The 12667-nt window shown below is 46.5% G+C and overlaps 1 protein-coding gene across 39 annotated transcripts in view; it reads right to left on the reverse strand.

Annotated features, from left to right (window-relative positions):
• The window catches only part of adgrl2a (adhesion G protein-coupled receptor L2a), a 683083-nt gene that overhangs the window by 341026 nt on the left and 329390 nt on the right, over window positions 1–12667 (reverse strand). Inside the window, exon 1 of one of the 39 annotated variants that reach the window (XM_038793682.1) lies at window positions 2461–2872. The exons of the other annotated variants lie outside the window; for them this stretch is intronic. The gene's annotated coding sequence lies outside the window, so the exon portion shown is untranslated. Of the gene's footprint in view, window positions 1–2460; window positions 2873–12667 lie in introns of those variants that run through there. 39 annotated transcript variants of the gene reach the window in all.

Consider the following 12667-nt stretch of genomic DNA (forward strand, 5'->3'; position numbering starts at 1 on the left):
TTGAAAAGAATGTAATGAGACAAAACAAATTTAACCTGATCACAGAAGTAAAGGTCAGCAATCAATGTTCTTTCGACGGAGAGGTTTGTCAAGCCTGTGGAAGTATCTCCCATAAATCAATGTTGAAACTGGTGGTGTAAATTCTGTGAAAAAGGGAATTAGGTTGTTGCTGGAGGAGAGGTATGGAGAGTGAGTAAAACGATGAAAATAGGCTATGGAGTATATGTGGAGCTGGGTGAATGTCCTGTCGCAGGATTGGGCTCTTGGATGCAAAGTAATTCACAGCAATCTAGGTTAATAAATAGGGTGTATAAATGAATGTCGTCTTGCCAGAGCCAGAACGCAAGCTATCCCGCATGCGGGCTGCCTGAACTCTTCCCGCAAATCCTACTTGCTCCAAGCTATAAATAAAGACTGTTTCTGGTCTCAAATACTCCTTAAAATCCACTTCTTTAACCAAGCAAGTGGGATTAATTGGCTAGAGTCATTACAGCCACAATGATCTGAATGACCATTACAGCTGTTTAGTCTCATACTATGATTCAGCTATGCATCACCTCCACGTCTCTTTCCCTCTCCACTGTGTACAATTTGTCACACCTCTTGTTCAATATTCAGTACTGGGAGAGTAGAATTTCTGCTCCTGAGCCACTGACTCCAAACCTCTCCCCAGCTACTATCCAAATAGGACCATTCACAATCCTGGCATCCTGACCCCGGGATGTGCTGCCAACCGCATGTCCACAAGATCAGCAAACCCCAGATATGTCCATAGCACAGGAAGACTCCACAATTGTCTCACATCATCTGCTGCTGACATCTCTGGCTTGCTCACATCTCAAAGCGACTATTCCAACGCTCTCCTCGGCTGTCTCTTATCTTTCACCCTCCTTATAACTGAGCTCACCTAACGCTTTGCTGCCCATGTCCTAACCTGTACCAAGTCTTGATCAACCTATCACTGGTCTCCTCACTGACCTACATAGGCCCCCAATTCAACAAGGCCTCAATTTAAAGTTCTCGCATCCTTGATTTCAACCCCTTCCATGGAATTGTCCCCTCCTTTCCACTGCAATATTCTTCAGTCCTACAATCCTCAAATCTCTGCCCTCCTCCAATTCTGGCCTCTTGCACATCCTCAACTTTAATCGCTCCACCATGTTTTCAGCTGTTGGGGGCCCTAAGCTCTTAATTTCCTTTCCTCCCTGCCTGCCTCAACTTGCCAACAACACTCGCCTCCCGCAACTGAATGAAATGAAAACTCTCCTTCTTCATGACACTCCCTTAAACCCACCTCTTTGAACAAACGTTTGGTCACTTGTCCTTGTGTAAATTTTAGCAGCTCAACGTCAAAGTTGTTTTTGATAACGCTCCTATTTGGAAGGGGAGGGGTGGTTTATGACACAACAGTGTTACAACCAATGCAAGCTGCTGTAGTTCAAGCTTTCAAACTATGACAATGCAAATTTTGTTCGCTGCACATATTAACCAAGGATACCCATTCTTAAAGTGAAAAGAAAAAAGTAAGTTCCGAGCACTCAGTTGGGCTCTGTGTGAAGTGTTGCTTCAAATGGTGAAGTCTGGAGTAAAGGTATGCATCCCTGTACCAGGCACATTACAGCCAAGAAATATTCTGCAAACTTTTTCCCATCAGATTCAACATAAAAGTTAATGCAGCTAAACGATAACTCGCAGGTGCAAATGGGAATGGATTCACTGTTCGCTCCCCGCCCCCCCCCCCCCCCCCCCCCCGGGAATGAAGTTGCCACACAACAGTATCTCAAAATACACATGAATGCTCACTCGTTCAGTGACACCAGTTGTTTACAGATGTCAACCCCGGACCTCTCCTCTCTCCTGATAAGAGAAGTGGGCATGGATTAGGAACAGAGAACATTGTGTCACTAGGGTGTCACGACGGGATGTTGGTTTGAGCTGAACAGACCCACTCAAAGCCATTTTGGTTAGTACGGCAGGATAACTTGGTCCTTCCCTCCGCTTTTAATTCATACGGAAGAGGGATAGACTGCCTCTCCCACATCCCTATGCATCTGCTCATTCTATCAACTCCCTCGAAAAACTAAAAAGCTCGTCCCTCTAGACTTCCTTTACCCAAGTGCCCAGCTTTCTCTTCTGTGTGCTCAAGGACAGTTCTGTATTCAATGACCTGTAAATTCACGATATGTGAAACATGTCCAAGTCCTACAGATGTTTCAATTCAATCCTTCCTATTTTCCTCACCGAATGTTCTCTGACCTTCCTTTCTTTAACAGTAGGAGCTCACTTCTTATATTTTATATATATATATATATATAAAAAAAATTATTTGACCGACAGTCTACACAAAAGGTCACTTGTCCTTTAAGTAGCAGAGAAATGACAACACGTCTGAGAATTACTGTATCCCTGCCATTCGCACCGTATGGGGAGCAACTGTTACATGTCTCAGCGTCCGCTTACCAGCACAGGTCTCAAGGCCAACGATGACACCGACCGTCTAAGGCACACTATGCCGTGACAGCCTCGACATGTTTTAGAAGACCCATTTCTCTCCGGCAAGTCATATTGCATCCTTTCCTTCTCCTCAGCGAGCAATCAGAGAATTCCTTAACGTCATGACAGGCAAATAGCAGTCACAGCACTCGCTTTGCGTCTTTTCCATGGGGATGCACAGAGTACAGACGTGCCTCAGTTGACTTGATGCACACTTGTCACTGACATTATATGACCTCTCTCTCTCTCTCTGCTCGATATAGGAGAGGGAACAGAGAAGGGAACGGAAGGCAAGAGGCCAAGAGCTGCAGCTGACGAGATAATATAACTCCACTTTCCTAGCAAAGCGCATCAGCTACACCAGTAAACACCCATAATCCAGGGGAGCTTAAAGCCCTGCCATACAGCGACATCCTTCATTTTGCCACAGAACGTCTGCGATCTGATAAACACATCAGCTCGCAGATCTAACTTGCAATGCGCCCAGCCACCGGTTCTCAGTGAGCAATTCAAATTCATTATGTCCTACAAATAAAACAAGACAAGCTCACACATCACCTCACCTCTTGAAGGGGAAAGGACTTCTTCTGACAACTTTTTTTTTTGTGTGTTAATGTTAAACAACCATGGGGTTAGTGTAACCCTAACCAACCCCCACATTCCCCCACCCCCACCAACCTCTCCACCCTCCCCCCCCCCCCCCCCAGCACTGAAATATGACGTGAAATCGACAGCAGCTGAAATTCTAATCTCTCCAGCTTTAGGCTGACTTCTCCGAATCTGTGGCCCATTATTCACGGCTCCCAATCAATCAATATTCAGATTGCCTCATTGTGCGCGTATACACAGGGCTTCCAAATGAGGTAATAATCGCCCAGGCTGCAGCCCATATTAAATCATCAGTCATTCGGCGAGGGAGGAAGATGACGGTTAAAGGGGCGATTTCAGCCAACAATTGACAACAAGATTAAGTGGGGGGGGGGGGGGGGGGGGGGGCGGCGGTGAGGGGGAGAATGGAATTACCATGAGAGAGGTGAAAACAAGATGCGAAATGGAGGTTACACACACGTAGGCCAAGCAGACATGCCGAGCACGATATTGAAATCGCTCAAGTCGGGCAAATAAAACTCACTGTTCTGCCCCAACTGGGCGGCACAGTGGTTGGCACTGTTGCTTCACAACACCAGGGCCCCAGGTTCGATTCCCGGCTTGGGTCACTGTCTGTGCGGAGTCTGCACGTTCTCCCCGTGTCTGCGTGGGTTTCCTCCGGGTGCTCCGGTTTCCTCCCACAAGTCCCGAAAGACGTGCTGTTCGATAATTTGGCCATTCTGAATTCTCCCTCTGTGCACCCCAACAGGCTCTGGAGTGTGGCGACTCAGGGATTTTCACAGTAACTTCATTGCAGTGTAATGTGAGCCTACTTGTGACAATAAAGATTATTATTATCTATATTATGTTTCCAGCTCTTGACATTTTCTTATGTTTAAGTGGGATTTTCAGTGTCAAGCTCTCCAAGGCAGGTACGGACGGCACTGCCAAAAGTCTGAATCAAATTCTCAGTACTGTGCACCAGCGACATACCTCAGCTCCCAACCCTCCCCACAAACACCAGCGTGGCAAACTCCCATTCCCTGCTCCGGCCATTACCAATTGGTGCTGATGCCAGAGGAGAGGAATGGTCACACAGGGAACAGGAATAGGCCCTCCAGCCCCCTCGCGTCTACTCTACTCTACTCCCTACTCGAGGTCTGTCCCTCAACTCCCAACTTTCCACCTGTGCTGGAGACCCCCCAATACCATCAATGAAGCAAAATCTGTTAGTCTCCAATTCCAGTTGTCCGTAGCTTTGGAGGAGGATGTTCCAAATCTTTGCTGCCCAGAAGATTCTACTGATGGGCGGGGCGGAGAAATCCCATCCTATGTCCCCTCGTTTTCAATCACCCCACCAACAGAAATAGTTTCTCTGCATCTGACCCACAAACACCTCGATCAGATCATCCCCACAATCTCCTAAACTGCAGGAGATCTAACCCAGGTTTATGCAAGCTGCCCTCAAACTACCTGCGAAAATCCTGTATCATTCTCGTAAACCTCCACTGCACCCCACCAAGGTCAATACGTCTTTTCTGAAATACCCAGAACTGAACTCAGTACCCCACCCCCCCCACCCTCTGCTGGTCTAACCAAGGCCCTGTGCCTATGAAGTGTAATTTCCTCCATTATATTTTCTCACCCTTGTGCATCAAACACCAACGTTCCCATTCGCCTTCTGAGTTGCAGTTTGTACTACAGGCCTATACCAGTGCAGAGAGGCAGCAGCGGCGACATCTACAAGAGACACTGTACGAACTTGTCAAAGCTCCTTCGACAGCAGCATCCAAATTCTAGAGGTTCCAAGTGTAACATCTACCACCTAGAAGGACAAGGGCAGCAGTACATATCAACACCATCGCCTGCAAGTGCCACTCCAAAAAGGCACTCACCATCCTGACTTTAAAATATATCTCCGTTCTTTCACTGTCACTGGGGTCAAAATCCTGGAACTCCCTCCCTAACAGCACTGTGGGTGTACCTATACCACATGGACAGCAGCGGTTCAAAGAGATGCCTCACCCCCCCCACCTTCTCAAGGGGCAATTAAGGATGGGAAATAAATACTGGCCTAGCCAGCGACGCCCACATCCCATGAACAAATAATAAAAGAAGATTCCCCTTGGAAGTGCGAAATGGGAGGACTCTCATGCTCCATGCGAACTGACCAAGTTATGGAAATAGAGAGTGGACCGGATCATCAGGCAGGAGAGCAGAACAGCATTATGAGGCAATGGTGATATCAGCAACATAGGAACAGATGTCAGCCATTCAGCCCCCCGAGACTGTTCCGCCATTCAATGAGCGTAAATCCACTCACCTGCCTAAACACTGTGGCCTTTAATAACCTTGGTGAGCAAAGAGAAAAAACACCAATGTCAGATTTAAAATGATCAATTGAGTTTGCATCTGCTGCTTTCAATTTGAGCTTTATTCCCCCCCGTGCTTCCACCATGCTTTGGGCTAATGAAGGCAAGTTACTGGTCAGTGATTTTGATGCATCAAATCAACCTTTAAAAATTCCATCAGCAACTCTCTTGAAATACGATTAAAAAGTATAATTTTCACCAGCAGCTGATGTGGACGTAGCCTGCCCATGTCAGCTCATGAATTCATAATAGGATGACGCAAGTACATGAGAAGACAATGGGCAGAGGGGAGAACGAGGGAGGGCACAATACCACAGCCCAGCACCAACTGAAAGGTTAATAGTGTTCTTCAAATGACCCAGGGTATCCTGTTTTAACATGAAGCAACAGGTTGAAAATGAGCCGGGGATTGAATCCCCCTGGGGAGTTCTATCCAGCAAGCCTCGAATATCTACAACTGACGAACATGTCAAGAGGCGTCACAGGAAAGATTTGCATTTGTTGAGCCACCACCTCAGATATCCCAAAGTGCTTTACCACCGTGCTTTGACAGCATGGCAGCACAGTTGTTAGCACAATTGCTTCACAGCTCCCAGATTCGATTCCCGGCTTGGGTCACTGTCCGTGCGGAGTCTGCACATGGTCCCCGTGTCCGCGTGGGTTTTCTCCGGGTGCTCCAGTTTCCTCCCAGTCCAAAGATGTGCAGGTTAGGTGGATTGGCCATGCTAAATTGCCCTTAATGTCCAAAATGGTTAGGTGGGGTTACTGGGTTACGCGAGTGGGGTGGAGGTGTGGGCTTAAGTGGGGTGCTCTTTCCAAGGACCGGTGCAGACTTGATGGGCCGAATGGCCTCCTTCTGCACTGTAAATTCTATGATTCTAACCAACGAAGCATCGTCACTGTTGGAACGCAGGAAAAGAATGGCAGGGGGTGTTTGTGGGGGAGAACGTAAATGTTTACCACAAGCCATTTTCTCTCCACCATAATGGGCACCAAGGGATTGGAAAGTCCTGCCCAAGATTCAAGTAGGAGCTGGTTTCAGGAAAGTAACCACGGAGACTGGGATCGGCCACGCTAAATTGCCCCTGAATTGGAAAGAAATAATTGGCTATTCTAAATTTTAAAAAGAAATAAGTGGTGCTGAACCTTCATAAAGTTCTGGTTAGGCCAGATCCCGAGTACGGAGCCCAGTTCCTGTCAACATGCTTTCGGCAGGCCGGGAGGCTCCTTGGGAGATTGACTAGAATAGTTCGAAACAATGGAGCGATTTTAATCACAAGGTTACGCTGGGGAAGCTGGGATTGTTCTCCCTGGAACAAAGGAGGTTGAGGCGAGATTTGATAGCGGTCGGTGTACAAGATTATGTCAGCTTTAGATAAAGTAGACAAAGAGAAAATACTCCCATTAGCAGATGGTACAAGGACCAGAGAATTCAGATTTACGGGTCTGGGCGAGAGGTTTAACAGAATGTGAGAAAGTACCTTTTTTGAGCAGTGAGTGAGTGGCCAAGACCTGGAACTCACGGCACACAAGGGTAGCGGAAAGAGAGACAACTAATGATTGTGTAAGTAGATTTCCTTGGCCCTCGTGGAAAAGGGACGTGCCTAGCAAAGAGTTCACAGTGTGGGGCTGACCAGATTGTTCCATCGAGAGCCAGTGGCGGAGGCAGAGGCCCTCATAGCACCAAAGAAGTATTGAGACGGGCACTTGTGATGGCAGAGCATACTAAGCTATGGGCCGTGGGCTGGGAAATGGAATTAGAATAGTTAGGTGGTTATTTCTGACTGGCGCAGAAGTGATGGGCGGAAGGGTCTTTTCTGTGCTGCCGACCTCTATAACTCGACTAATGGATGACCTAGTTGAGATGTTCAAGATGATTAAAGGAACAGACTAGTTCACAGAATGGGTGAGTTGTCTGAGGAGGAAAGGTTGGATAGGCCCGGCCTGTATCCACTGGAGATTCGACGAGAGTAAGAGGTGACGTGATTGAAAGATACAATCCTCAGGGGTCTTGACATGGTGGATGTGGAGAGGATGTCTCATCTTGTTGGATAATCCAGGGGGTCACTATTTAAAAACAAGGGGTCACTGGTTTAAGACAGAGATGAGGCAAAATGTTTTCATTCAGAGGTGGACAGATTCTTGGTGAGCAAAGTATTGATTGGTTAGTGGGCGGGGCGCAGATTTGAGGTTACAATCGATCAGCCATGATCTTATTCAATACAATGAGTAGGTTTGAGAGGCTCAATGGCCTATTCCTGTTTCTTATTTGTATGAACTGATAGGATAGGCCCTATTTCCACTGATGGGGTGTCAGAACAACAGAGTACCACATGAAAGTTAGAACCAGGTTGTTGTTCCGACACCTGGGTTAGTGTGCGGTCAATTCCAGCCCTACTTGACCCAGAGCCACAACACAAGTGAATTAACCAATAATTCTTAGAAAAATACCCAAAGTCTTTGGCCCTTGGCTGCCCCACAATTACAGTCACCAGGTTTGTAAGTGTAAACACAATTACTATTTATTTATAAGAAGTATAATGAAATATGTAACAAATACAATTGGTTAACTGTTTTCTCATTCCTAATTCCCCTGCTTTAACTTGCCCTCCATCCTCTGCACACGCAAGACAGACAAACACAGAGGGGAGGAGAAGGGTAAAAATCATAAGGGGGAAAAAAAAGTCTTTGTTTCAGATGGTGGTTTTCAGCACCTTACTCCTCTTCACACTTTGCTTTCAGTTTGAGGTTTTACTGCAGATCCATTCAAGTCTCTGTAGTTTCAGAAAGACAGCACTCACAGCCTTTCTGGACAGAACACAGAGGAGAGAGAGTAGGCGCGTGTCTCTGTTTGCAGCCCGTCACGGTTTCCCTGTCGATTCATTCAATCAGCTTCTCTGCAGTTTCAGTTTTGCGAGCTTTCTGGAGAGGAAGCAGGTCCTTGGCCTTTGGCGTCTCAAACTGAACTGCTCCCTCAGGTCTCCGGGAACCATCCCACGGGGATAGGATCCAATCAGCATCTGTTACTGGCCCCAGTATGGCCTTTTGGCCAATTCATTGGACCCCAGCCAATCGATCGAACCGAGTCTTACCCCATCTCTCTTTCTCTGGTGCCGAGGAGTCTGAAGCCTCCTGTTCAAACCAGCAGAGACTAGCAGTGTCCCCTCACTCCTCTCTACTGCTTAACTTTTAGATTCATGTCTATGAATCACCATGGATCAAAAATGTTAACAGCAAAATAAAAGGGAAAAAAGGAATAAACAGAAAGGACCAGGCATTCAGGGGTGATGCCAAACAGCATCTCTCCACACAACAGGTAGTGGAAATCTTGAACGTTTTCCTCAAGAATATATGAAGTCGAGGGGGATCCACTGAAAACTGAGATTGTTAGGCAAGGATATAAGGGGTGACAGAACCAAGGTGGATAGATGGAGTTAAGATACAGATCAGCTACGCTCTAAGTGAGTGGCAGAACACATTTGTGAGGCTGACGGGCCTACTTCTGCTCCTATCTTCCCTCCTGCAGAACTAAACAGAGCTTAACTCCCAGATTAATGGTAAAAGCGGCAAGGGAATACTGAAGAACTGACACAATCACCACTCGCAGCAGTGAAATCTTTCCCCAGGCAGCATTGTCAACATTTCATTTTGTGCGATCATTTTGCACTTCAAAAAAATAATTCATGGCATGCGAAAAGCTGCTCGACATTTCAAAGACACACAACACGAGGCTGTGGAAGTTGCAACTCGGGCCCGTCAGCTCCAAGTGAAGCGAATCAGGAAGGGAAGTAAATGAATTGTAAATCTGCTTGACAAATTTAACACTGAGGAAATTGGGCCTTCAGTGTGTCACTGGGGCATCTCGTCGCCCCCTCCCCTCACATCATCTCTTCTTCAATTTTATGCTGGAGTGCGTGTGATTTGCTATTTCACAATAGTTACTCAAACGCAAACTAAACAAACCATGTTGTCGAGAAACATTTGTAGTAATTATTTCCAACAGCCCCTCCCCCCCCCCCCCCCCCCGTATCAGCCAACAGCAAATATTGCTTCTTCAATAAGTCACGTTCGAGCCCTTGGTACAGTGTTCCAGCTTACCGAGCAAGCCCGCCGAGACAAAACACTCAGTGGTTAGCACTGTTGCTTCACAGCGCCAGAGTCCCCGGTTCGATTCCCAGCTTGGGTCAGTGCCTTTGCTGAGTCTGGATGTTCTCCCCGTGTCTGCGTGGGTTTCCTCCGGGTGCTCGGGTTTCCTCCCACAAGTCCCGAAAGACGTGCTTGTCAGGTGAATTGGACACTCTGAATTCTCCATCCGTGTACCCGAACAGGCGCCGGAGTGTGGCGACTAGGGGATTTTCACAGTAACTTCATTAATGTAAGCATACTAGTGACAATAATAATAAAGATTATTAAGATTAGATTATAAAATATGCTCATAGAGCAAGGCTCGGATTTTAGCAAGAATGGTCTTGACAGCTGCCGGGAAACTGGAAAAAAATGGCACCGGCATTGGACTCTCCGCAGCTCCTCTGCAAGGAAGTGGGAAAACTCCCATGCGAATTCTGTCCCCACCCCACCCGCACTCTCGGGAGGACTTATTCAATCGGTTGGACGTCAAGAAAATGGAAGCTCCCTTTTACTGATGGACAGCCGGTGTGTGTACACGATGGGCTGAATGGCCTGCATCCCTGCCATAACAGGTTTTCTGATTCGGAGAACAACAACTTGCATTCATTTCAACAACACTGTATATGCAGTGAAATGTCCTCGGGTGCTTCTCAGGCGGAGCATTATTAGGCAAATTGGAGGCTGGGCCACAGACAAGGAGCTTGGTCAAAGAGTTATATTTTAAGGAGCTTCTTAAAGGAGGAAGGAACGGCAGAGAGGTTCAGGTCCCAGACAGTACAGAATGTTCCCTCCTGTACAGAGCGATTTCAATTCTACTTCGATAATTATACCAATCTCATGACAGATGATTGTTCAGGAATGCTGGTCCCAGACAGTAAAAAACAAGCGCACTGGTCTTGCGTTCCTGTTCAAAATAAGTCATTATTTTGAAGACTTTTTATCTTGAACTTGACTGCAATAACATGTGGACCTGTAAGTTACATTACCGCTCAATTACAAATCACTGCAGTCTGAATCAGCCAAACTGGCGTAAAAGATCAGGGAATTTTAACTGCAAACCCCTCCCCTCCCCCAAACTCCCCGATACCCTTGTGTTTTCCGCCTGTTCAAGATTTAATTTTCCCAGATCTGGCCATATCCGTGCAGCTGGTCAAGGTCAGCTGACCCCAAGGTCAAACCTCTGACATTCTGCCGAGTACATTGGTACAAGAAGGCTGGTCAAGAGTTGCCAACATTTTCTGAGATGCTCAGGCCCGAGTCAGCACCTCTTTGAGGGCAGCATGGTAGCACAAGTGGATAGCACTGTGGCTTCACAGCGCCAGGGTCCCAGGTTTGATTCCCCGCTGGGTCACTGTCTGCGCGAAGTCTGCACATTCTCCCTGTGTCTGCGTGGGTTTCCTCCGGGTGCTCTGGTTTCCTCCCACAGTCCAAAGACATGCAGGTTAGGTGGACTGGCCATGATAAATTGCCCTTAGTGACCAAAAAGGTTAGCAGGGGTTATTGCGTTACGGAGATAGGGTGGAAGTGATGGCTTAAGTGAGTCGGTGCAGACTCAATGGGCCGTATGGTCTCTTTCTGCACTGTATGTTCTATGTTCTTTTTAAAGTCAAAAACAAATTTACGAATAAACTGACTGGTGTACACCAATGAAGTTATTAAGTGGTTCAGTTGTTTTTAAGCACAGGGATTTTAAGTCAGGTTATTTCCTCTGAGCTTTGCCCCTTGTGAGGTGCGGTGATCCTCACGTTAAATCACCGCCAGTCAGCTCTTCCCCTCAAAAGGAGAAAGAAAGCAGCCTATGGTCACCTGGGACCATGGTGACTTTACTTTATTGACAGGTAGACAACTGGACACATTTAATACAAATGCTTCTTTTTCATGGTGGACCATTTTCAGCTGTACTAAGAAAAAGCTGTCAGAGGTTACCACTCTTAAATATCCGCCAAAGACTCCTTATCAATGGAACCAAAAGAAATAATCTTTAATTATGCTATCTGATCGTGCTAAATCATCAAGCATTCTATGCTTGTAATTATGGAAATGAATTTTAGTGGTAATTTGAACCGTAACCTCACCGGGCCATTAGGAGCACAACATCCTGGCTGCCCCCAAAGTAGAAACTTTACCCCAAACATACACGTCGCATAATGAGTTGCTGTTTGCTCCAGAGGACCTAACATTCACATGATGTTGAAAGTGATTACAGAACCAAACACAATTTTGTGTCCTCTGTTCCTTGGCTACAAAAGTGTCCTTTCTCTAAACTCTTGCAAAGTAAACGTTTGTTCCACTGTAGCAGATGTGCAGACTGCTCAGCCCTTTCTAACGTGAACAAGAGTCTCGAACAATGCTTTGCAAACCATTTGAATTACTAATGTTTAGCTACTTGCTAAAGGAGTCAGGGGCATTTTTTGGTTTCCTGCAAATCCCCAACAGCTGTGGGTCTTTTTTTTAAATATTATTACAGTTTAATGTGAGACAGCCTTTTCCTCTTCACGATTTTTTTCGGTTTCCTCTTCTACTCATTAGATTACATTTCACCCAAGAGGCCATTCTTCATGTGCAAGTTTCAGCAGGGAGCATCAACCGGCTATTTTCACAGCTCACATCCTCAGCTGACAACCCCCTCAAACAGAGCTCTGTAATTCACTGCGGGTCATTTCGGCCCCACCCCTTCCTAACCCTGTGGAGATCGAGCCAAATGTTGTCTTTTGGTCGCACCGAACTAACTCCACAAAGCTCGGATCTTCTGCTTTGTATTGTTAATGAAGGAATGCATCACACAGTCCCTTTCACCACCTCACGATGTCAAAAAGCAATTCGCGGTCAATGAACTAGCCTTGAAGAGCAGTCACGACTGAAACACAGCAATCGATTTGCGCACAGAAAGCTCCCAGAGACAGCAAGGCGATCAAATGTATTTCCCACTTTTGTGCATTATTAGTTTAGCCACAAGAGCACATTGCTGAAAGCAAGTTAATCTTTGCAATGATCACCCTGTGGCTCAACAAGGAGTATTCAATCAAATTTAGCTACGGTTTTGCTTTAGATGAGCTGTCTTAATTTGTTTAGATGTCAGAATCAGT

The sequence above is a fragment of the Scyliorhinus canicula genome, chromosome 4 (genome assembly GCF_902713615.1).
Source record: "Scyliorhinus canicula chromosome 4, sScyCan1.1, whole genome shotgun sequence".
Taxonomy (NCBI): Eukaryota; Metazoa; Chordata; class Chondrichthyes; order Carcharhiniformes; family Scyliorhinidae; genus Scyliorhinus; species Scyliorhinus canicula.